The 23544-nt window shown below is 33.1% G+C and overlaps 1 protein-coding gene across 4 annotated transcripts in view; it reads left to right on the forward strand.

Annotated features, from left to right (window-relative positions):
• The window catches only part of dimm (dimmed), a 115032-nt gene that overhangs the window by 9725 nt on the left and 81763 nt on the right, over positions 1–23544 (forward strand). For 2 of the 4 annotated variants that reach the window (XM_065369625.1, XM_065369622.1), the window contains exon 1: positions 4835–5044. The exons of the other annotated variants lie outside the window; for them this stretch is intronic. The gene's annotated coding sequence lies outside the window, so the exon portion shown is untranslated. Of the gene's footprint in view, positions 1–4834; positions 5045–23544 lie in introns of those variants that run through there. 4 annotated transcript variants of the gene reach the window in all.

The following is a 23544-nucleotide window of genomic DNA, read 5'->3' on the forward strand; positions in this document are numbered from 1 at the left end:
AAAAACATTCTCATGTGAAATTTGTGAAATGTTGTAATGGGTATTACTCATTTGTAGTTGGGCTTGGACATTCTTAATTCAAGTCATTATAAATTATGAATTACATAGTTTCATCATTCTATTTACCTATACTATTATTGGAAGTAATATGCAGTGAAATACGACTCAATGATTGGTGAAATACTAATACGCAGTAAAACTGTGGCGAAAAATTATCCCCTCATCTTTTCACATTTCTATTCCAGAGAATTGAGTAGGTAAATGTCAATTATTATAGTATAGCAAAAAGAAAGCGGGAATTTCGAATGAAAAAAAAAATGTCAACACTCAGCGAATAAATTTCGTTTTATATGATAATAAGAGAAAAATTTAAACAGATCGTTTATTCGATAGGTATCGTATAAATTTATTGAAACATTTGAATTTGGATGCGTTCAACTTTTGTAAAAGTTTATTGATTAGTGTTATAGAGATAGATTTTAATACAAATCAACACGTTACACGATTCATTGAATTAACGCTTATTTTATTTCATTTCCTTTGCAGGAAATCCTAATTTTAACGCGCCGTTGAATGCTCTGAATAGAATTTTATATTTACCTATGTTCAAAAACGATTTGTCATTGGAACTTTCTACTTTATTAAAATATGTTTAGGTATAACTTATTTTTGTAGTAACTTGCTTTTCTCGTCTTTTTCCCAAAAGCAGGTTCAGGTGCAAAAAAAAAATATCGCGAACAACTGCGCTGTTTCTTCAGACCTTATGTAGTAGTAAAATAGATGGGATGGTTTTTTTCAACAAGCTTTCTGTAATTTTATTCTTTTGAGAAGTACGAGAGCTGTTCATCTTACACAGTTGCCAGTTTGGTTTGGTTTCAGTTCACTTTAAAAGAGTTTTCATCGAAATTTGTAGTTCTTGAAAAATAAGTAGGTACCTACCTAATTGAAGCTCTATTCCAATAATATTGAATTTATCACTTTTTTTGTTCAAAGGGACTTTTGAATGGTATCTACTTGTTAGATACTTATTTCATTTAATTTTCTTATCATTACATTATATTATTATTACGTGTAAGTCTACTTTTGATTCATGAATAATTGAGAGGGAGGATTTTCGAGGCAGATTATTATTTTTTTTTTTTCGTTGAAAAAATTGCCAAAACATTAATGATCTTTGTGTAGACGTTCCTGTTTCAACTTGAAATTTTTTTCCTGGCCCTTATTCAAGCCTGATTCCAAATTTTTGTTGAAATATATAAGAAATATGTACCTTATTTCATAAGAAATGTGAATTTTAGTTGTGACTTCAGTCGGCGTTCATGGCGGACCTTTGGACCGCTTTCAGTCGTTGCTTCGAAATTCCAAGTATTTTGATTTAAAAGTGGATTTTTGTTTTGTGTTTCAATTAGGAGCTTGAAGTGAGTTTTAAATTTTTTCTCAGAATTCCAAATTTCTTTCAAAAAAACAATTTTTGCAATTTTAGCTGAATTTAGATACATTTTTTGAGTTTTTGATAATTTTTATTCATTTTAATGCGTTTTCAAAGTGTTGTTTTTCGTTGTTTTTAGTATGCTTTTGCAATTTGTTTTATGCAAATTTTGATGTAATTTCACCAGTATTTGGTTCGTAATTTTAGATGATTTTGATGTTTTTCAACTTTGAAATATGATTCATCTTCCATGTCGTTTTTAATGTGTTTCAACAATATCTCATGTAAGGTAGTTTTCACTTTTCACTGAATTTTGCTTTTAAATACGTAGTTTTTTATAATTTTTAATAATCCTAATGAGTTTTGAGTACCTATCTTGTTTCCATTTTTCACGTTTTCATTATGATGCTAAGAGGTTTTTATTTTTAATCATGTTGTATGCAATATTTGCTCAATTTTGTTTAATCTCATCAGTTTTTGGCAGGGCTGGTGACCGAAACGATCGTTTTGTTCCGTTCCGTTCATGAACAAATCTCTTCGAATTTTTACTGTTCTGTTCCGTTTTGCTCATCATTTTTTGTTCCATTCTGTTCTGTTATATTCCGTTCCGTTTTAACAAAGGAGGGGGGGGCGATCCTACCTGGCAGAAATTTTTTTGAATTGAACTAGACAAAGCTAGATCAAATCATCGAATGAACAAATTAACATGCAAAATTTGACACCATCCGAAATTCTGAAAATTTCAAAAACTGAAGTGCATTTTGTTTCTCATTTTTAGATGAATTTAATTTTTTTAAACTCAAATTTGGTCCCAAAATGAGAAAAAAAATCAAAATTTTACAAAATTCTGAAAAATGAAAATTTATTTAGAAAACCAGAATTTGGAATGAGCTACTTATAGGTAATCTTGTCCCGCCGAATCAATTGAAAATGATTGTCAGCCTTTTTGAGCAATTCTGCATTTTCTGCAACCTTCCAGCAGATTATTGACCTTTTGAGAATCGAAATTTCCACTAAATTTTACCAAATGAAGATGGAATTTGGAAAGCTGAAATTTGTTCTGTTCTGTTCCGTTCCATTTTTTTTCCTGTTTTGTTTTGTTCTGTTCTGTTCTGTTCAAGAACACTTCGTTATCTTATTTGTTCTGTTCTGGTCCGTTCTGAATAAGATTTTTTCCTGATTTGTTTATTGTTCCGTTCTGTTCCGTTCCACCAGCCCTGGACTTTTTGGGAATTTGAAATTATTTTAACGCTTTTAAGAATTATTTATGATGCTTTCATGCAATTTTCAATGAATTTTGCAAAATTTTTCTAAAATAACATTATTTTTTATGGGCTCTCAAAGAGACGGAATTTTCGAAAAAAATCGTGGTTTTTTCGCCCCTATCACCTAACCTGTTTTGGGGAAAATTGCGAAAAATTGTCCAAGTCCTGAAATTTTAGATTCCATTGTCGTCAAAATCCAAGACCACTTTTAGAGTTCTAAGCGATTGAAAATTTGCAAATCGCTTATATTAATTTAGCAGGAATATTGAAAGATTTAAGTACTTACTTATTCGTGAAAATGGGGAAATATTATGAAACGCAGCGTTGCCAATTTTTTGGTCATTAATGCTAATTTCAAAAAATCGAGAAAAACAGCCCAACACCCAGTAGAACCACCCTAAAAGTGGTTTTGGATTTTGATGGCAATAGCACAGATCGACACAGAATCTCAAATACTTTTATTTGGGACTGGGCCATTTTTCCCAAAACAGGTTGAGTAGCGACAGGAGCAAAATACCCACGATTTTTTCGAAAATGCCTCCCCCTTTGATGGCTTATTTCTATCCTCCTGGGGCTGCTCCGGAGCTAAAACTTTTTCTGAGTAACTTTCAACTTAAAACGAAGGTCTCTGCTGAACTGCGTCAAAATCCTCCGATTTTTGGGGGGGGGGTGGTTTGTTGTTTTCATTACTTACTGAAATGGCGGGGCTGAAAAGGAATTCAAGTCTTTAATCAAAATGTATAAATGCGAGTTGGTGAAATAATTCCTCGCTTTGAAAAGGGTGATTCAGGAAATTGTTTTTAAAAATTGAAGAAATAAAAACGCTTGGAATTTTTGTGAAAACTCAACATGCCATAGGCCTACTGGAGATTGTTTTGTAAGTTGGAATTTATGAAACGATTAATAAAATGTATCTATATACAGGCAGGTATGTTTTGTGAAAAGTTTGGAAGTTTTTTTTTTCGTTTAATTTTGTCATTTCCAAAGAAATAGGTCGAGATAGCTATTCATCGAGATATTTTTGGCGGATTGTGGGTGAGCAGAAGAGGTACCTTTATCACTCTATTCTCTTTTGAGACTTTTTAATGAAAATTTTTCTCAATCTAAGTGAAATGAAAATTACAGCCAATTTCGAAATTAATTAATTAATATTATAATATACCTCGTAGGTAGGTAGGTGCATATGTTTGATCTGTGTATACGTTGATAATATCAACTTCTAGCTTCTTATACCTATACGCGAGTAAATTATAGCAACGTTGGTATCTAAAATAAACACTCATCGTCATTCATTTAGCAATTCGGTTATGCCAGAGGTGTTCAAAAAATGTGGAATTAATTAAGGAAATGTTTGTTACGTGGCGTACACCCACCCTTGACCTAATTTTAATATTTGATTAATGTTTTGATTGTTTGCGACGAAGGAAATAGGAAAATTATATCATTTTGTCGGGTTCGTTGATACGATAGAGCGACGACGACGACGACGACGATGACTTAAAGATGCGGTGACAGATTTTCCGCCAAGAGTTGGGTTATGCACGTCGCGCCAGCCACGTCTTTTGACGATACGAAGAAAGGTTTTTAAAGATGGTAAATTTATCGGTCGTCGGGTGCGAAACATCGTCTTCATCGAGTTGTTATAAAACGTTCTGGCAGAGAAGGCAACAGTATAGAGCTATATTTTCCTGTATAAGCACGCGAATTGAGCAGATGAGAACCTCATCGATATGCGGAAACTTCAAACAAACAAAAAAAAAAAGTAGAGAGATTTGTTTCCGAAACTAGAATAAATGTTGTTGGCGATGTAGTGATAAGCAAAAAGTTACGACTTTTTTCCTCCCAAACTCCAATCTCCATCCGAGTTGAAAAATTTTTATAAACAATTTATCTTTTTCATGAACTGTGAACTGCCTCTCGTTTCTGCAGACGACGACGGACGACGGACGACGGAAGGGATAAGAAAAACCAAACCGAGAGAGGGTCCCGAATTTCGCTGCCTATTTCCAATTAGTGGGTGGCTGGAAAATACATGCGAATGTGTTCGTATATCGTACGTGTGTGGGTGGCTTGTTGCGCAGTGTAATTTACAGGCGCCTGGCATCGGTGGCGTTACATTATATTTTCTTTTACCACCTGTTGGGCGCGCACGTTTGACTGAAATTTCAGTTTTTCATCCCGATAGCATACGGCGTTTATGTCGCGTTAAAAATTACCACTAGTGAAATCGTCGGTGGAAATTCGCGTAATATTTATCGTTCGTTTATTATATCTCGCCGGTTTTTTCATCGGTTTCTGTTTCTGTTTTTGCAAATTTTCCATCCTTCGTAACCACATATTTATTTCCCAGGTATGTTTAGATGTTGGTATTTTATCTATTTTACATTAGGTATCTGCAAAGATGCGTTTAAAAATCTTAGTTTCAAATGATTCTCGGTTGTAAAAATTTTTTACGGGTTTGTAAACTCGTAAAAAATTTAAATCGCCCAAACTGAGAGTGCAAAATAATCGTAAAAAGGTGATAAATGTCGTTTGAACTAATACATTACGTAATAGTCATAGGGAGAAATTTTTTTCTATACTTTTGTAGCAAATAGATTAGAAAAAAAAAATCATCGAAGAAATTTTCTCTTTGTACAAGACTTCGGGCGTTCTTCGATAATTTTTCATATTTTCTTCTTCGAAAGAGTGGGTATATTTTCAATAGAATCGTTAGTGTAGCTTTATCATGGCTCGAAGCTGTAGGCTAAAATTTTTAAACAATTTTTTCGAGGTCGTAGAAATATTCGAAGTACGAAAATTGAAAATTAATTGGAAAATGTGTATTTTTTTCCTCCTGGTTTAGATGTAGAATTATCTATACCTATACAGGCTTATATTTGAATATCAATCTTATACCATTTTGGTGTGAAATTGAAATTTTTATATCTGTTTGAACATGAAATTACGAAAAAAAATCGTGCTATTTGAAACCTACTCGCGATCGATGAATTTTTTAAGGGTGAGAGATTTCTTCATGATTTGCAACTTTATTTTGAAAAAAATTCTTTATTCGATGTAGGGAGGCTTTTAACAAACAACAACATTTTCTTTGAAAAACACTCGTTCGTACAATGAAAAATATAAATAGATGTATCATCACGTGTTCATTTGTATAAGTACATAGGTATTACGAAAAGGGGAAAAATGTAAACCTTTTTGTAATATACGAGTAGGTAACGTACAAATTTTTAAAAATCTGGAAATCTTGCTTACAAGAGAGTCACGAATACACGTCGAATCTGCTCATATTTATAGTAACTATAAGTACGTACTAGGTTGTCCATTATTTATCGATTTCACGGCAATTTCAATTTTCACACTCTAACAGGTATAAAAATTGATTGAAAATAAATTTAATGGCGGAAACGTTCGATGATTTTTCAATTCTTCTCAAATTTGTTTAAAAATATCTAATAATTCGACACGATGCGATGGAAAAATTAATTCGTTCGATCGAGTGTCATTTTTGAGCTCGACTTGTATATGTATTTGTCTCGCGATATATGTCAAATATGGTCATTTAGCGAAAAAAAACCAACTCGATGGGTTTCTTGTTTCACTCCAGAGTTGCGAAAAATTTAAATTTACAATTTTCAACGTAACAAAACGTTTTAGACAGGCAGCGAATACACCGCACGCGTTAAAATATAAATAATTGTTTATACAGAAAAACAATTACCGGGCGCCGGTTTATCCCCATCCCCCATCCTTTACTCTGCCTTGAAAACATGCCGACTCCAGCATAATAATATAATTTTGTGTTTTGAAACTGCGGCTAAAACCACGTTTTATACTTTTATTGATAATGCCACACGAACTCCATATCCGTTATGAGATAATGGATTGTTGTTTTCTATAGCTCTATGGTAATAGTTGTTGTTGATACAAAATGAAAGACTGAAAAGACGAGCGTATAGTATTCATCGCCAACGCTGATGTTTTGTGAAAATTCCGAAGAATGAAAGTACTTACTCGTATTTTAGAGAGGGTGTGCGTTTTTGTATGCAGTGGACACTTGTTGAAAATGCGCCATAATTCTACGCCGTGATATGTCATTTGTCTTGAAATTGTCATTTTTATTGGTAGACTGTTTCTAATTTTGGTGTTTTGATGAAAAAAAGTGATGATTGAGTACCTAATAAATTATTGGATCTGATCAGGTCCAAACGGATCTTCGTTGCAATTTGATATCTACCTACATAAAATTCACCTCCAAAATCGAGGTGACTATGGTGTTTTTTTATACATGTAGAATCGTGAAAAAAGAAAAATGATCGAGGATTTTGACCAAATTTGAGGGAGACCTTTATTTACAGTTGAAAAGTTTCTCAACAAAAATTTTAGTTCCGGAGGTCCTCGTATAGGGAAGATATGGGTCCTCAAAGAAAGGATTTTGAAAAAATTGAGTTTTTTTCGCTGGTGCCCCTGCCCAACCTGTTTTAGCAAAAATGGTCCGGCTCCAAAAGATAATAGTATTAATATTTGAGATCCTGTGTCGACATACGCTTTCACCATCAAAATCCAAGACCACTTTTAGGGTTCTACTGAGCGGTTAGAAATTTGTAAATTGCTTATTTCTGGGTGAAGTCGTGTTTTGAAAATTTTCTCTTCTCGAATATTTCGCATGAAGTATGCAAAAACATTAAAAGATATTATTTCGGAGACTTCGAGGAATATTTTGAAATTCATTGGGGTCAATTTTTCAGTCATTATTGCGAATTTCAAAAAATCGAAAAAATTTGATAACTAAGTAAGTTACCTTATTGAATATTTTTCTCGATTTCTTGAAATTTACAAAAATGTCCGAAAAATGACCCTATTGTATTTCAAAATATTTCTCGTGTTCCAGAAATGATATCTTTCGATGTTTTGACTTGATTAATGCTAAATACATACCTTATTTGAGAAGAAAAATTTTGCAAAACACGAATTTATACTAGGTAAAAAATAAGTAATAGAACCCTAAAAGTGGTCCAGAATTTTGATGGTATTAGTTCAGATCGACGCAGAATATCAAATACTATCTTTTAGGGATGGGCCATTTGCTATTTTGCCCAAAACATGTTAGGTGGGAGCTGGAGCGAAAAAAATCACGATTTTTTTCAAAAATGCCTTCTCTTTTTAGAGCCCACACCTATATCTTTCAAAAGTAGCTCCGGAGCTAAAAGAATTTCTGATTGACTTTCAGCTAAAAATAAAATTCTTCCCTGAATTTGGTCAAAATCCACCAGCATTTTTTTCGTGATCCATCTTAATGTGAATATAATATAAGGACGGATCTTGAAAAAAAATGTCGAAACATTTTGACCGAACTCAGCGAGACGCATTTATTTTGAGTTGAAGATCACTCATGAAAACATTTTTATGCCACAGGTATTCCTGAAGAGGGGGGGGGTGCTATAAATCCTCGAACAAGGGGCATTTTCGAAAGGAAAAAAAACGAAAAACCCTGTTTTTTTTATTGACCCAACCCATTTCAGGAAAAATGGCACTGTTCCAAACTATGCAAGTTGAGATTCTGCGTCTCTTCTACCAAGACTGGTGCCTTAGAAATATAGGACCAATTTCAGAATTCCACTGAGCGATTGAGAATTTACTTTCTCAAAATTTTGGTTTTTAAAGTCACTTTTTTTAAAATTTTCAGTTTTATTTTTTAAAATCTGGCTCTTAATTGACCTACTTCTTTTTCATAGTTTCAAAAACCTGCCTTTTATGTAGTAAAATTGTTAAAGTCTCGTTTGCTGTCAAAAGTAGCAAAAAGTCTCGTTTTTTGCTCAAATTGCAAAAAAGTCTCGTTTCTTGTCAAAAATAATACAAAATCTCCCTTTTTGCCAAAATTGCCAAAAAAGTCTCGTTTCTTGTCAAAAATTATTGAAAGTTATTGTTTTTTTGCAGAAAGGGCCAAAAAGTACATATCACTTTTTTCCCTAAAATTGTCCAAAGATGTTGCTTTTTTTTTGCCAGAAATTGCCAAAAATCCCTTCATTTTACTTGCGAAATAGTCTCACTTTTCTTGTGATCCAAAAATTGACTAAAATTCTCGGTTTTTACCAAAATTTCTGAAAGTTGTTATTACATATTTTTACTCGAAATTACCGACAATTTTCACGTTTTTTGCTAAAAATTGCTCAGTAAAAAGTTACATATTTTTTTTTGCAAAAATTACTTTATAAAATGTTTTGGGCAACAATTGTTCAAGTATCGCTTTCTGCAAAAAATAGCTATAAAACATTTTCCAGTCGAAATTGCCAAAAACTGCTTAAAACTGTGGCTTTTTCGCAAAAAATCTTTTTTTAAAAAAACTAGCAAAAATTTTGTTGTTTGTGGATTTTTAATTGAAGGTCATGGTTTTTTGTGATTTTCTTCTATGTACATTAAAATGTTTTATTCACACTTTTTTTTTGGTTACTGAAGTTACCCAATATTTTTTTTAATAGATATAAAATTGAGTTCGAGACAAAAATTGTATGATTAGATTTTCATTGGAATGTTCTTTTTTTCTCCCAATTTTTTTGTGGATTTTTAATTGAAATGTCATGTTTTTTTGTGATTTTCTTCTATGTACATTAAAATGTTTTATTCGCTTTTTTTTTTTTGGTTACTGAAGTTACCCAATGTTTTTTTTTAAATATAAAATTGAGTTCGAGTATTGAAATTCGAAAAAATTAGACAAGTTTTTGGCTAATTTTCTCGTTTTGAATTTCTAAAATAAGTACGTATGTACCTACTATATGTATGTTCTTAGATATTCTTGTTTCTGTTTTTAAATTACGTCTTCACCTATTAAAAAGTGTCATCTATTGATAATCAGAAACCACGACGATGGTGGTTTAAATTCATTTTATTTCGGGGTGGGGGGAATCGTGCTATTTTGCCGACCAAAAAAATCAATTTCAATATCCTGAGCTCCTTGCCCAAAATGGTATCGGACATATCAAAAAGTAGTTGTGCTGTTAATAAAAAAAATACTTGTTTTAGATAATTTGAGTACCTACCTATATTTTTGGAGCTTTTCAGGTTGATTATTCTTATGTTCCCAACGTTTTTGAAAATTTGAACTAGAGTACATAGTACAATGAGTTATCTTGATTGACCCAAGCAAAACTAGGTCAAAAGCGTGAGAAAATTTATGATTTGAAAAGTAAAACATCATTTTTGAACTTTTCGAAATTTTCTATTATTCAAGAAGTAATGCAATGTTGAATTTGATGTAGGAAGTCAGTTATTTTTCCCTTTCTTGACAGTGTGGATGATTCAGAAAAAACAAGCATTTTTTGGCCCTTAAGATCAACAATTTTATCGACGCATTTCGGTCTTGTCTGTAAATTGGCGATTTTTTCGGTAAATTCTATTATGGGGGTGTGTATCTATGTATGTATATCTCATACTCTCCTTAAATCTGTCCTTGGTCAGAAGTAAAAACGTTGATGTGCAAAAAAAAGTAATTCACCTATACATTCGTTCAATTTTTTTCCTTGCTATAAAGTAATGGTACCTATAGGAAATAGAACTGAATAACCTACCGAAGAAATAAAACTTATATCAACCACTGACATGAAGCAAATACACGAATTTTTATTCCTATCACTAATTTATTGGTTCGTATACCTCTACCTACGCGAATGAAAGAAAAAGTTAAGTATACATAGAAAAGTTGTATTTCGATTTTCAAACTCACTGTTGAGTTTTTTTTCTGCTAAAACGCTTCGGGGTACTTGTAGAGCAAAGCCTGGTTGTCAAATTTATAACGAGTTCGTGAGAATTGAGAAACCTTTTAACGTTTAAAACAGAGTAACTCGAGCAAGTACCATAGCGTTTTTAAATTACACAGCTTCCTATCATCATTTCGTCAACTACACTACGTCGATGTTACGCTTCCGATGACATTATCTAACACACGTTTTTCTTTGACGTATTAGCTTTTAAAAACAAGTTGCTTTTCGAATTACGCGAATAATTGCACAAAACACGGAAGAAGAAGAAGAAGAAGAAGAAGAAAATGCGCTGCACCCTGCACCGCGTCACCTTTCCTCTCTAGTATATAAATTAATGAAAACTCTCGGGTTACGCAAAGTGACAGAATCTTAACTTTTTACCGCTTTAATTATATTTATTAAATCTAAACCCGCTTTGAAAATGTTCGATGATATAAATGTAACGCGAAATAATTTTAAGTTTCAAATAATGAACATCGGGAGGTCTATTGAATTTACAAAATTACCGCGCCGCGCCGAATTCAAATCTCCGATCTCCATTCGAGGGGGAAACTTGCAGCGAGCGTAGCGTAGATATAATTTTTATACCATTTAACGAGTGCTTTGTGTAAGATTTCGCGTGCTGAATTTATCAATGATGACGACGACGACGTCTCGATTCTACAATAAACAAGAGTAGGTATAAGCGTAGCCCCAAAATTCTAGAAAAAGGAGGAAAAAATAGGCTTCAATTAACTCGATGAATTAAAAGAAATGGATAGAAAATTAAACAGTAGGTATTTCTCGCCGCATTTCGCGTTCGTTCTTAATTTTGTTATTTAAATGCTTCGTCGTCGTGGTGCGATGTACCAGGTAGAAGTACGCAGTACCTACGTAAGGTAAATTCGTAAATAAAATTAACCTGTTAACAACTTTTGGTGATCGATCGCGTTAACCGTGAAACGACTATTTGCACAGCTGGCTTTTTATTAATTTTTGATAACGTTGCGGCAACTTTACCCGCGTCGTCGTCTGTAATATAAAATAAAATCTGCGAATCATTGCGCTCGGTCGGTCGTAATTCTCAAAAACCTTAACGAAATTATGAGATTTTTATGGGCTACATTTCAAACATAAAATGTAAATATTTTCACTTTTTCATATCCAACGTATAAACTGTAGAGGGGAGGAAAATAATCAAAAAATCGTTTAAATTTTTACCCAAGTGATAACGTGACTTTGTAGCAAATTTCATTTAGATATTAGATATTAGATAATTGTATCTTACCAGGAAACCTTTACAAACCGTCAACTTCGATTCCGATGAAATTTGGCTCACTGAAAGAACATGTCACCCTGACCTCACAATCAAATTTTCAGCTGACGAAATTGATTTTCAGATTTTCGGAGAATTTTTAAGTTTTTAACGTGTTGCAAAAATTAATGATTTTGGTTTTTTTTTTAATTCAAGATTTTCATGTAAAAAAGTATACGCTAATTCGAGGCCCCAGATCAGCTGGAAAATGATGGCAATAGCTTTCGGTTTTAAGACATCCTCCGGATCTACCTAGCAAATTTCTGCCCCTTTGGTAAATTTGGAGGTGCTCCAGCCATATTACAAAATCAAAACCTGTAAAAAAAAAAGGCGAAAAAATCCACTACAATTTTGCAACTGAAAACGGATGGTGAGGGGTTGAAAAGTCGAAACCCCCTAAACAGCACGCTTAAGGGATCCACCGAATGTACGTATCAAATTTCAGTCCCCTACCTAGGTCAATTTGAGGAGGCTCCAACGATGGCATAAAATTGGAAACTGTTAAAAAATGCGCGAAAATTTACTTTTTGCGGTTGTAAAGGAGTAGAGGGAAGGTTGAAAAGTTATCCTCCCCCATATCTATATCAGCCCTGGGATGCAAATGGCAAATTTCAGCCTTCATTGGTCGATTTGGAAGTGTGTGTGAGAGGGGGGTAGTGACGTAAGATTTTTCAAGGTAAAAAACACAAAAAAATTGCTCTAGAAGCTGTTTTTTTAGATATGATATGGGCAAACTTTTGACTTCCTATCAATTCATTTTTAGTTTGACTTTTTGGATCTTTTTTACTCCTCAGTCAAGGTCATCCCAACTCAAACCCCTTCAATCAAACGCCGATAAAAAGTGAATTTCGTTGAAAGATGTATCACCGCCAGGTGAAATGTTTTCATGGTCCAACAAAAGCAAAAAAAAAGAATAAAAATAAATAAAAAAATGAAAGAACAAATACCTAAATGAAAAATAAAAAAATAAAAATTGAAAAAAAAAGTAATAATCATTATTATTGAATGACTCGGTGAGCTGTTCAGCCCATCTGGAAAACTGTAGAAGAATTGCTCGCCTATGTGTCATCAAGTTTTTCCTTCCATCTTCCTCTGCTCTTCCTGCCATTTGAAGTGTATTCTTCGACTTTTCGAGGGGACTGCCTGTCAGGCATTCTACATATCAATGTTTCTTCGCCATTTCTTTCTGTAATCCAGGCTTGTAGGACCGCTTGGGTATTGTGGTCCTTCCAAAACCAAGGTCTTTGTTTTGGAGCTTTTAAATGGTTTGGTCCGGTCTGGTCTGTTGGTCATGCTCAATGTTGATAGCGGTTTTTGGTTCGCTTATTTTTTTTACAATTTTTCACATAGGTAGTTGGTTTGTTCAGGTTTTTGGTCTCAGTTTTTTTTGTCTTTGAGGTCCGGTCTAGTCCGGTCATCGGTGGGTCCAGGTCCAAAAAACAGTCCTAAAAATTTTTTTCTAGGAAATTTGAATTATTGAGGTTTTTTTCACGGCATAATTCCAAAATGCTTGAAATGAACTATTGCTGTGAAAAAAAATGTGAAAAGTCTTTGGCAGTGCAAAAATAAAAAAAATAACAAGTGACATTGTGACAATATTAGAAGAATTGACAACTAAAACTAAAAATTTGATACATTGACGACCTTCTGTGCTTCTGTTCTGTGTTCTGTGAGAGGAAAAAAAAGACCCTGGACCATTAAGGTTTTTGAGTGGTCTGGGTTGCGGTCTGTTTGTTGTAGTTCTCATGAAATGGGTCATCTGTTTGGTTCATTTTCTAAGAAATGTTCATCAGTTGGTTGTGGTTTTGGTCTAGCCAAAACAAGAAACATCTTTTGGGTCCGAGGTTAATATGGGTCTTTTATATAAAAATTTCATGTTGGGTCTGGTCTGGTTCAGTCCGGCCCAGTCCACGCGGTCTTGTGGACATTTTTGGGTCTGGCCGTGGTCATTGGTCCGGTTTTTCAGTCTAGTCCTACAAGCCCGCTGTAATCTTTCACCTGTCCAATGATTGGTTCTGCTACTAGCCCCTTCAGGATGTCTTCATTCCTTTTCCTATCGTATCATGTCTCATCTGCCATGGCTTGCATGAATCTCATTTCCTCTGCAGGTACTCTGCTTTTTATATCCTTTCTCGCATCATCCATGTTTTGCTTCCATACAGCAGCATTGGTCTTGCCAGCGTATTGTTGATTCTTATTTTAGTTTCAGCTCAGACTTTTCTTGGAGGGATGGCTCGGTTTATCTCCCCGCTTACTCTCAGGAATTTATTGATCCTAAGTTGTGAGTCGACCTCTCCTTCATAAGATAGCTCGCACCCGAGATATTTAAAGCTTCTGACTTGTTCTACTGGCAGTCCATTCACAATAATTTTACTGAGAATTGGCTCTTTCCCCTCAAAAGACCATCACCTTTGTTTTGACGACGAGATTCTCATTCTGTATTTATCTGCTACTTTTTGAAGATTTTACATCGCTCTCTGCAAGTCATCTTGGTTGTCAGCAAAGACCATCTGATCATCAGCAGATAGCAGGGTATTGACATGGGTGCCATTGGTGACTAGCCCTTTTGGCTTGGTTTTCAGCCATTCTTTAATCATGTCATTGAAGTAGATGTTGAACAGACTATATGACATTGGGGATCCCTATCTTACTCCTCTTCCTATCTTCTTTGCTTCTGACATGTTTCTGGATCTTACTCTTTGTATGTTATCTGTGTATTCAATTAAGCATACTATTTGTTCGTTCACTTCAATTTTCCTCAGGATTACAAACAACTTCTTCCTTTGTACTCGATTGTACGCCTTCTCCAGATCAACAAAGCACATGTGGGTTTCTAGGTTATACTCTCGTCTCTTCTCCAAAAATAAAAAATTGAAAAATTAGAAATGAAAAATGAAAAATTAGAAAAAATAGAAAATATGTAGGCAGAAAAAGTTGAAAACGAAAAAAATAAAATGAAAATGAAAAAAACAAAAAATAAAAAACTATAAATTAGAAAAAATAGAAAATAGGTAGAAGAAAATGAAAATTAAAAAAATAAAAAATGAAAAAAATACAAAAAAATGATAAATGAAAAATCAGACATCCAAAAAATTAATGGAAATAGATTCTTGGTGTCCCAAAATAGGTTTGGTGAGGGTTGTAACCTCAATCATGGATAGTGTTGCACCGCACAAATGCTCTAGACACATTTCTACCACGCCAAAAATGAGAAATTCCCTCCAACAAGGAAAGCATATGACACCTCTAAATACTCGTTTCTTAACACTGATCATTAAGGTTGCTGAATTTTGGCCATAATGAATGGGATTTGTTCAAAATCAAAAAAAGTACTTTTTTTGAAGTTCCCATGCAAAATGGCAAGCAACATGAGATTGCGTTAATCTTGCCAACACGAATCCTGGAATCACCGATAGAAGTGTATAAGGCTTATTTATCCTTTGTTCTGAAGGAAAATCAGGCTAAAAATGAGCGACAACCTCCTCGTCTAATATTCCCAACATTAAAAAAATCCAGCTCAGGTAATTCGATGTATGGGAAATCCTCGTAAGTATATGAAATTACCTGCAGCAATTCGTTTAACAAAATAAAAAGCTGCGCGAGGAAATTATAATTTATTGTTACGGTTGCAATTTTGCACGGAAATGCTCGTATATATCTTTGGCAGTTTAAACAAGTATTTTCTCCATGAGAAAAAAGGGTAAAACCAGTCGTAAATTGTATTGTTGAATATAATGTGATTTTTACGGGTAACCGTCGTTTAGATTTTTCATTGCAAGAAAAAGTCTCATAAGAGGCCACTTTCCTCTCTTTTTTTTCTTGTCTCATAGTCATTGCAGTAAAAACTTTCTACATGTAGGTGATTCTTCGTTCACTATTTGCTTTTTATGTAGACACGCATTTTCCACCTTGAACAGAATAATCGTAAATTCCCATCGAAATGTACATGAAAACGGAAAATTTTTACCAAAATATAACGGTAAAATGCTATAGCGTTTTTTCTTCTTCTTCTAAACGATCTTCGCACGCAGATAAAACGATTGCAGATTTTCATTTTTTTTTTCAAAAAAAAAAAAAGAAAGTATGTACTAAAGTATGAGGAAAAAGTTGAACATCGGAGGTTTCTATGAATTCTATCGTTGACTTACTTAGTTCTAGTTTCTTTTTTCCTTTTTTTTTTTTTTTTTTTTTTTTTATCTTCATAATTGTACAGTTATACTGTTTACTCTAATTTGCTATTTTTTGAAGAACTACTATGAAACGTCTTTTGTCTCCAGAGTGCTATAATACGAGTTTAAAATGAACTCTTTTTCAGGACTTATCATTTTTCATTGCTCGTACGCATACCAAATAAGTGTGTTTTTTTTTCTTTCGAATGCAGCGCATTTGGGATTTTATAATAAAATGTTCAAAACATGCTCTAAATAATCTCGTGATTTTTCATTGCAAAATCAAACGGTGAGATTTTCTCTCTGCAGTAAAAAATCGAGAAATCGAGCATACTTATATGAAATTCTTCATTCGTTGTGATAAGATTTTTATAACATTATGGTTAAAATATTTAAATTAAATTCGAATAAAATTTACCATTCTAATCTTGGTAATGTTCTAAGTTGAGAAATTGACTCGAATCGAGTTTTTAATCAAAAGAATTTAAATTTCTCTTCGGATTGATTTAATTACTTTTTAAAAGAATACCTAACTATCGTTTGGTATTTTTTTTATATACGTAGCGCGAAGAGTATTGGAAAAAATATCCGATATAGATACTGAAATGTATATTACGTGTAGCATCAATAGCTGGACTTTTTTCTACTAATGAGATACTTTTGAAATCATCTACACTATCGTATAATTAAATACAACGATAGAAGTTTTTTCTTTTCGTTTTCAAGAATGGGTATTGGGTAGTGTTTTGAAAAAGTCAAATTTGGGGTCAAATGTGTACGACATAAAGGCCTTTGGATACATCGATGTGGGGGGGGGGAATGTATACCTATAGAAGGTGTATCGAACCTATGTCGACAAATTAAACAAAATTAGCACCATATTCGACCTGTTGATATAACCTCATAAAATTCCAGTTGAAAATATTAAATTTATATGTAAATTTTTCTCTTTCGAGTTTATCAGCAAAGAAACATTCTACCGTGCTTTCCAATTTTACGCTGCGGTTACCAATGATCGTGAAAAGAATAATTTGTGTGTTTTTTGCTATACCATACAAGTTTTTGTCATTCGACGAGACTTCATTCAATTTATACGCAACGCTGGCAACGCAACGCGACTATTTTGTTATTTGTTTGTACTCGTAATTAAACTTTTTACAAGCTATCAATCATCTGTATAATCATATTCGATGCGTGCGTCGTTTATTTAGTCGATTAAAAAGCTGACGTCGGCGTTTCGTTATACATTAAATCTTGCTACTTGAACCGATATAGGCGTGAAAATTGCGACTCGAGTGAGGGTGTAATAATAATCCTCGACTGAAAAGTGTACACGCGAGAGTGAAGCAGGCATTTCTTACAGCTACGTATTGTTACGATAAATAAATGATTTTTGCGATTTCTTTTGGGAAATGGGAAGAGGCGATTTTATGGTATTTTGCAAACGTGGCCTGCAAAATTGTATGAAATTTTTCTGGAAATTGGCAGAAAATATGTGTACTTGGTTGAACTAGATGACACGAAATTTTGACAAGCATGATTTTTGAACTTGGAAACATTGGTTGATAATGATTCTTTTGTGAGGAAATCTAAAAGGTCTTTTAGGAGTTTAGTGATCAGTGGTTACATTTTGTAGCTTCAAAAATTTGTGGATTTTAACCCTTGCTTGTGAAAACCTGGAGGTTTAAAAACTTTACGATGGTAGGACACTACCTCTCTCCTGATTAGGAGCTCCAAGTTTATTTTGAAGTTTGTATTTTGAATTTCTAAATTTATTTTCCAGTTTGTAGTAGCTCCAAACTATCTTGAGAGTTTCTTTGAGCTCCAAATTACGAATTTTTAAATTCATTTTGAAGTTTGCAGGCGCTTCAAATAACGAATTTCCAAATTACATATCTCCAAAGTTTGTACATGATTGTACAGGAGCACTAAATTATACATTTTTAAAGCTACGAATTTTGAATTAAAAAAAAAGTTCAGAGTTTGTAGGAGCTTCAAATTACAAATTTCTTGAGTCATTTTGTAATTTGAAGTGGTTCAAAATTACGAATTTTTAAATTCAATTCGGATTTTGTTGAAACTCCGAATTATGAATTTCCAAACCATCTTCTAAGTCCATATTGGAGTTCCGAATGACAAAAAAAAAATTAAATCAAATTCATTTCAGAATTTACTGAAACTCCAAATTAGAAATTTTCAAATTTATTTCAGAGTTTGTAGCAGCTTCAGTACGAATTTTTAAATTTATTTCAAAGTTTGTATGAGCTCCAAATGATGAATTTTCAAATTCATTTCAGAGTTTTTAGGAGCTCCAAGTTACCAATTTTCAAATTACATTATGTCCAAAGTTTGTAGGAGCACTGAATTACGAATTTACAAAAATATTCTGGAGATTGTGGAAGCTCCAATTCATACATTTTTTTTATTATGGATTGTTATGGAGTTTGTGGAAGCTCCTAATTCATTTTGAAGTCTGTAGGACCGCCAGAGCTCCAATTTACAAATTGTTAATTAATTCAGTTCAAAGTTTGTATGGGAGCTCCAAATGATGAATTTTTAACATTATCTCGTATTTTGTAGGAGCTATAGATTTTTAATTTCAATATTTATTTTGGAGTTTGTGAGAGCTCAAAATTTTGAATTCCAACTCATCTTTAGACTGAGTTTGTAGGAGCTCCAAATTCTGAATTCTTAACTTATCTTCAGACTTTGTGGGAGCTTCAAATTGTGAATTCCCAATTCATCTTCGAAGCTTATAGCAGCTTTAAATCACAAATTTTTAAATTCATTTTGGAGTTTGTAGGAGCTTCAAATCATGAACTTTCGAACTATCTTCAAATTTTGTAAGAGCTCCAAATTACAAATTTTTAAAGTTATTTATGTGTTTGTAGGAGCTCCAAATTTTGAATTTCACGATTCATCTTTGAAGTTTGTTGCAGATCCAAATTATGAATTTTCAAAGAAGGAGGGTCATTATGGCCATTTTCGTGCCCCTCGCTACTTCGAGACTTGAATGGTCTTTTCTTATAGGGGATGGTCCCTATTATTACTATCGGGTGATATTTTCTCAGGGGAACCCATAGGGGGGCTGTGGGGTGGCCCCAAAGTCGAAAATTTCAAAAATTTTTAGAACCACTGCTCAAAATTTTCAAAAATTGAAATTGCATTGCTTACCCTTAAAGCAACATACATTCGCTACTTTAAATTTTTTACATTTTTGAGCAGTGGTTCTAAAATTTTCTGAAATTTTCGACTTTGGGGCCACCCCACAGCCCCCCCTATGGGTTCCCCTAGGCAAATATCACCCGATATTAATAATAGGGACCCTCCCCTATAAGAAAAGGCCATTCAAGTCTCGAAGTAGCGAGGGGCACGAAAATGGCGATAATGACCCTCCTTCTTTATTTCGAAATTTGTTGCAGCTCTTAATTATGAATATCCAAATTCATTTCGGAACTTGTAGGAATTCCAAGTTCCAAATTTATGGATTTGTTTTGGGATTTGTCCAGCTTCATGTTCCAAAATTTAATATTCAAGTATTTCGGAGTTTTTCAGCAGCTGCAAATTAAAAAATTTCTAATCAATCTCGGAGTTTGTAGCAGCTTCAAATTTCGGATTTTCAAATTAATTCCTGTGTTAGAATCAGCACCAAATTGCGACGACGATTGAAACTCCCCTTACAAATTCACCTCGAATTTTGCAAGGTATTTGAAAAATATTGACTGATTTCCTTCAGTCTCATGGTTGACAGAAAAATAAAAAATTTTGCAAAATTGAAAACCAATTAAAGTCTTGAGGGTGAAATAAATTCAAATTCAGTAACAAATCGTATAGTTTGGTATTTGCTTGGAAATCTGCGAGACGCAAGAATATTTGAAGACTTATAACTACATAGTTGTAAAATTTCCATTATACACAGAATGGTTCTGGTTTAATAAACGATTACGAATGTAGCTTCATAAGACGGTCTCAAGCATGAAATTATTATTGAGTGACGAAGATTAAAAATTTAAGATTAACTTGTCCTCAGCGTATTGCTGATTCGTTCGGTAACCTTCTATATATATATGTACTTTACTCGTAGATGGTACAAGTGCAAATTAAACTTTTAAGAACTTCCACGCAAACTGTTACACGACGAAGTAGCCTTTAAAGATGAGACGTGAATGTTGTGTTTTCGTCGTTTCTGTGTCCGTTCAACTCGTACAAATTCTCTACACAATTTTTAAACTGCGATCGAACAGTGTTGCTCGCAGTTTAACGGAAGTAGGTACCTACGCTTTATACCCTTATGATAATTCGGAATTCAGCAAACGGAAGGATTTTTATCAAAAGTTTGCCATACTTGAGATTTAGGGGTAGAAAGTTTTTTATTTTATTAACTTGATTTTTGAAATTCTGACGAGAGCACCTATTTATAAAACTGTCTGGACCCCTTAATAATATTATGATTAGTTCACAGTTCCACACTCCTCTGTACCTACGTTTTCTGAGACTTTCTGTGTTCTGATGTAAGATTTGATGAGGTTTAGGACCTCGTGTAAATACCTACAATTTTATACGCAGATCAGATACATTAAACGCGAACGTATCTCTATGTGTATGCGGGATAACACCTTTTGAGTGTTTATTAAACCGCACGATCGCGTAGATAAATTAAAATAACTATTTAAAAACGGATTAATTTTTTGAATGAGATAGAAAATTGTAATGAAAGCGCGCTTACGCTGTATAAAATTTACTCTACTATGTTGAAATGCGCTTAGCTCGAGGTTTTCATGTCGAAACTTTTAAACAATACGTGTGCAACACATTTTTGCTGGGAAATGACATGTGATCGTATTTAAAGATAACCTCTCGCCTCACCCTCGCATGTGTATTCGTAAACGCTGAAACGAAGGCTTATTAACAAACGATAATCTATCCATTGAAAGCAAAAAAAAAAAAAAAAAAAACTCCAACATTAAAAAAGTTGGTAAAAATATTAATATTCATTAACTCCTTTTTTTAGTACCTTTACCTTTGGTACATTTCAACACGTGCCTTTGTGTTTTTTTTTCTTGCCCAACTCAGAGACGCGATGGAGATTTCAAATAGTAGGTACCTAACTAAAGCTCAACTTATATTTCTAGGCGATATTTTCAAATTACATTTAAACTTATTCGGTTAGTTCTTTAATAAAGGAAAATCCGTGTGATTTGGTATTGAGCCGTTTGGTGTACCAATTAGCGGCACCTAGACTCGTTAAAGCTGCACTCCCGAACGTCTTTAATCCCAGTAGTATCATTTAGGTTTTGAATTGCCGATCATGTTAATGCTGTTTTACAAATCTGCGTCATAACGGCATAGCTCGTTATTTTAAATTATGTAAAGTGAGCCATATTGCATAATCATTATTGCAATCGTAGTGTCTCTGTCTACTACCACTCGTTTTGCTATGATAAACTTATCATAGGCTACTGTATCATTTGGATCAAGGGCATGTGGCGCGCTAATCATCGTGTAGGGTGTTTTCGATTCTTTGTCGTGTTTATTGCTCTGGATTGATGCGATGGGAAAAAGAAACTATTGGATGATTTTTTTTTTAATGAGTAAATAAGTAGAAGTGAGTTGAGATGTTAATTTCAGATCAACTCATTACTCCACATGAAAGTGATGAAAGGATATTTGTACCTCATGCTTATACCAATACACGTGAAAATTGAATTATCAAAAGAGCCAGAAAAAATTCGAAAATCTACAATAGTATCATTGATCAAAGAAATGTCAATTTTTCTGAGCTTTAGGCACGTTGAAAACACCACGTTCGAAAGAAAAAGTTTTTATATCCATGAATTTGATTTCAAGTTTTGAATTCAAAAAATGTATTTTTTGAGGTATTCTCGATCTTCAGAGTGGTATCATCTGAAAGCTAAAAAAAAATCAATTCAATAAATTGAAATGTAATGGGAAGGCTTTCAAAAGCCGTCATTTTTTTTTTTTTTTGGTCTCGCTTTTTAATCGAAAAATTGAAAAAAGAGTCTCCTATTTTCAACAAAGACCACGAAAAAGTACGCATCATTTATATTTAATAATGAATGAATGTTTTTGTAAAAAATTGCCAAAAAGTCCACCTTTTCGCTAAAATTGCCAATATTGCGTTTCGTTTTAGCAATTCTTTTTTACCCTGAAATTTTCGAAAATTACAAAAAAGTGTCGCTTTTTTACCTATAAAATGCGAAAAAATGTAATTTCTTTGCAACTTAAAAATTGCTAATTTCTGCTAAAATTGTCACAATTTTTGCAAATGCTAAAGATTTTCACCTTTTTCTCAAAAACTATTCAAAATCTTCACTTTTTTGTCAGAAATTTCCAAAAACTATCTTATCCACCTATTATTTTTTTGTAAATACCTAATTGCAAAAAAATCTGCTGGTTGTTTAAAAAAAAAAGTCAAGTCTTGGTTTTTCCTAACTGTTGTAAAAATTCTCGATTTTTTGCAGAAAAATTCCAAAAAGTCTGACTTTTACCCAAAAATTATATTGATACCTACTTGTGTCGTTCTTTTGCCTAAAAAAAATCCAAAAAAAGTCTCACTTTTTAAAAGACGCTATGGAAAAATGTAATTTCTTTGTCAATATTTCTCAAAAATTGTGAAATTTTCGCTCTTGAAAAATACTTTACAATTGCTAAAGTTTTTGATTTTTTTTCAAAAAATATTCAGCTGCCTTACTTTTTTGCCAAAAATTGTAAAAAATTCTCGCTTTTTGAAAAAATTGATAAATAATGTCTTTTTTTTCAAAAAATTCCAAAAAGTCTCTATTTTTTAAAAAATTATTCAAAAGTCTCGCTTTTTTGCCAGAAGTTGCCAAAAACCCCTATATTTAAAGTCTCGCTTTATTTTGTCAAAAATTAAGATTTTTGCCAGAAGTGCAGAAATTCTCAATTTATTGCAAAAAATTGTCAAAAATTTCCAAAATACCCTAGTTCAACTTTCTTCATTAGAATGTTTTTTTCAAGCTCATAACTTTTTTGATTGCTCAAGTTACTTTTTTTTCTGGAAAAAATTGAGTACGAGCCCTGTTCGATTGATTTTCATTTCGTATTTTCAATATTTTTCTTGCGATTTTGCGTTATTTTTTGCAAAATCTCGCAAATTTTTATAAATTTTTTCCAATTTTTTATTTTTTTAATATCTAAAGGGAACTCTTCCTTAAAGAATCCAAATTTAATGAACACAATATTGCTAATTCAAATTGTAGTCTCATGATTTAGATTCCGGATGTAGAATAAAATTTGCGCCCGTGCGTTTCAGCCAATCGTTTAATTATGTGAAAAAATTCGTCGTCGAATTGATGGGAATATAATTTAACGTTAAATTTTAACGATATAATTAACCATGGTCGTATTTAACCGGTAAAGGATGACACCTACGTTGAAAAATTGTCCAGCTTTATTACGCGTGGCGTTGAATTTAATCAATAAAATGTAAAAACTTTCGTGTTGTTTTCATTTGATAGGACAAATTTTCAAGCCTCTGTGTTTACGAATTAGCTTTAATTACTTCAACTTAACGGCATTCTGCGCGTCTTAAAGTTGGTCGCTTCGTCTACACAGTTTTCTATTTATCTTCTGCTGGTACTTTGTCTGT

This window comes from Planococcus citri, chromosome 5 (genome assembly GCF_950023065.1).
Source record: "Planococcus citri chromosome 5, ihPlaCitr1.1, whole genome shotgun sequence".
Lineage (NCBI taxonomy): Eukaryota > Metazoa > Arthropoda > Insecta > Hemiptera > Pseudococcidae > Planococcus > Planococcus citri.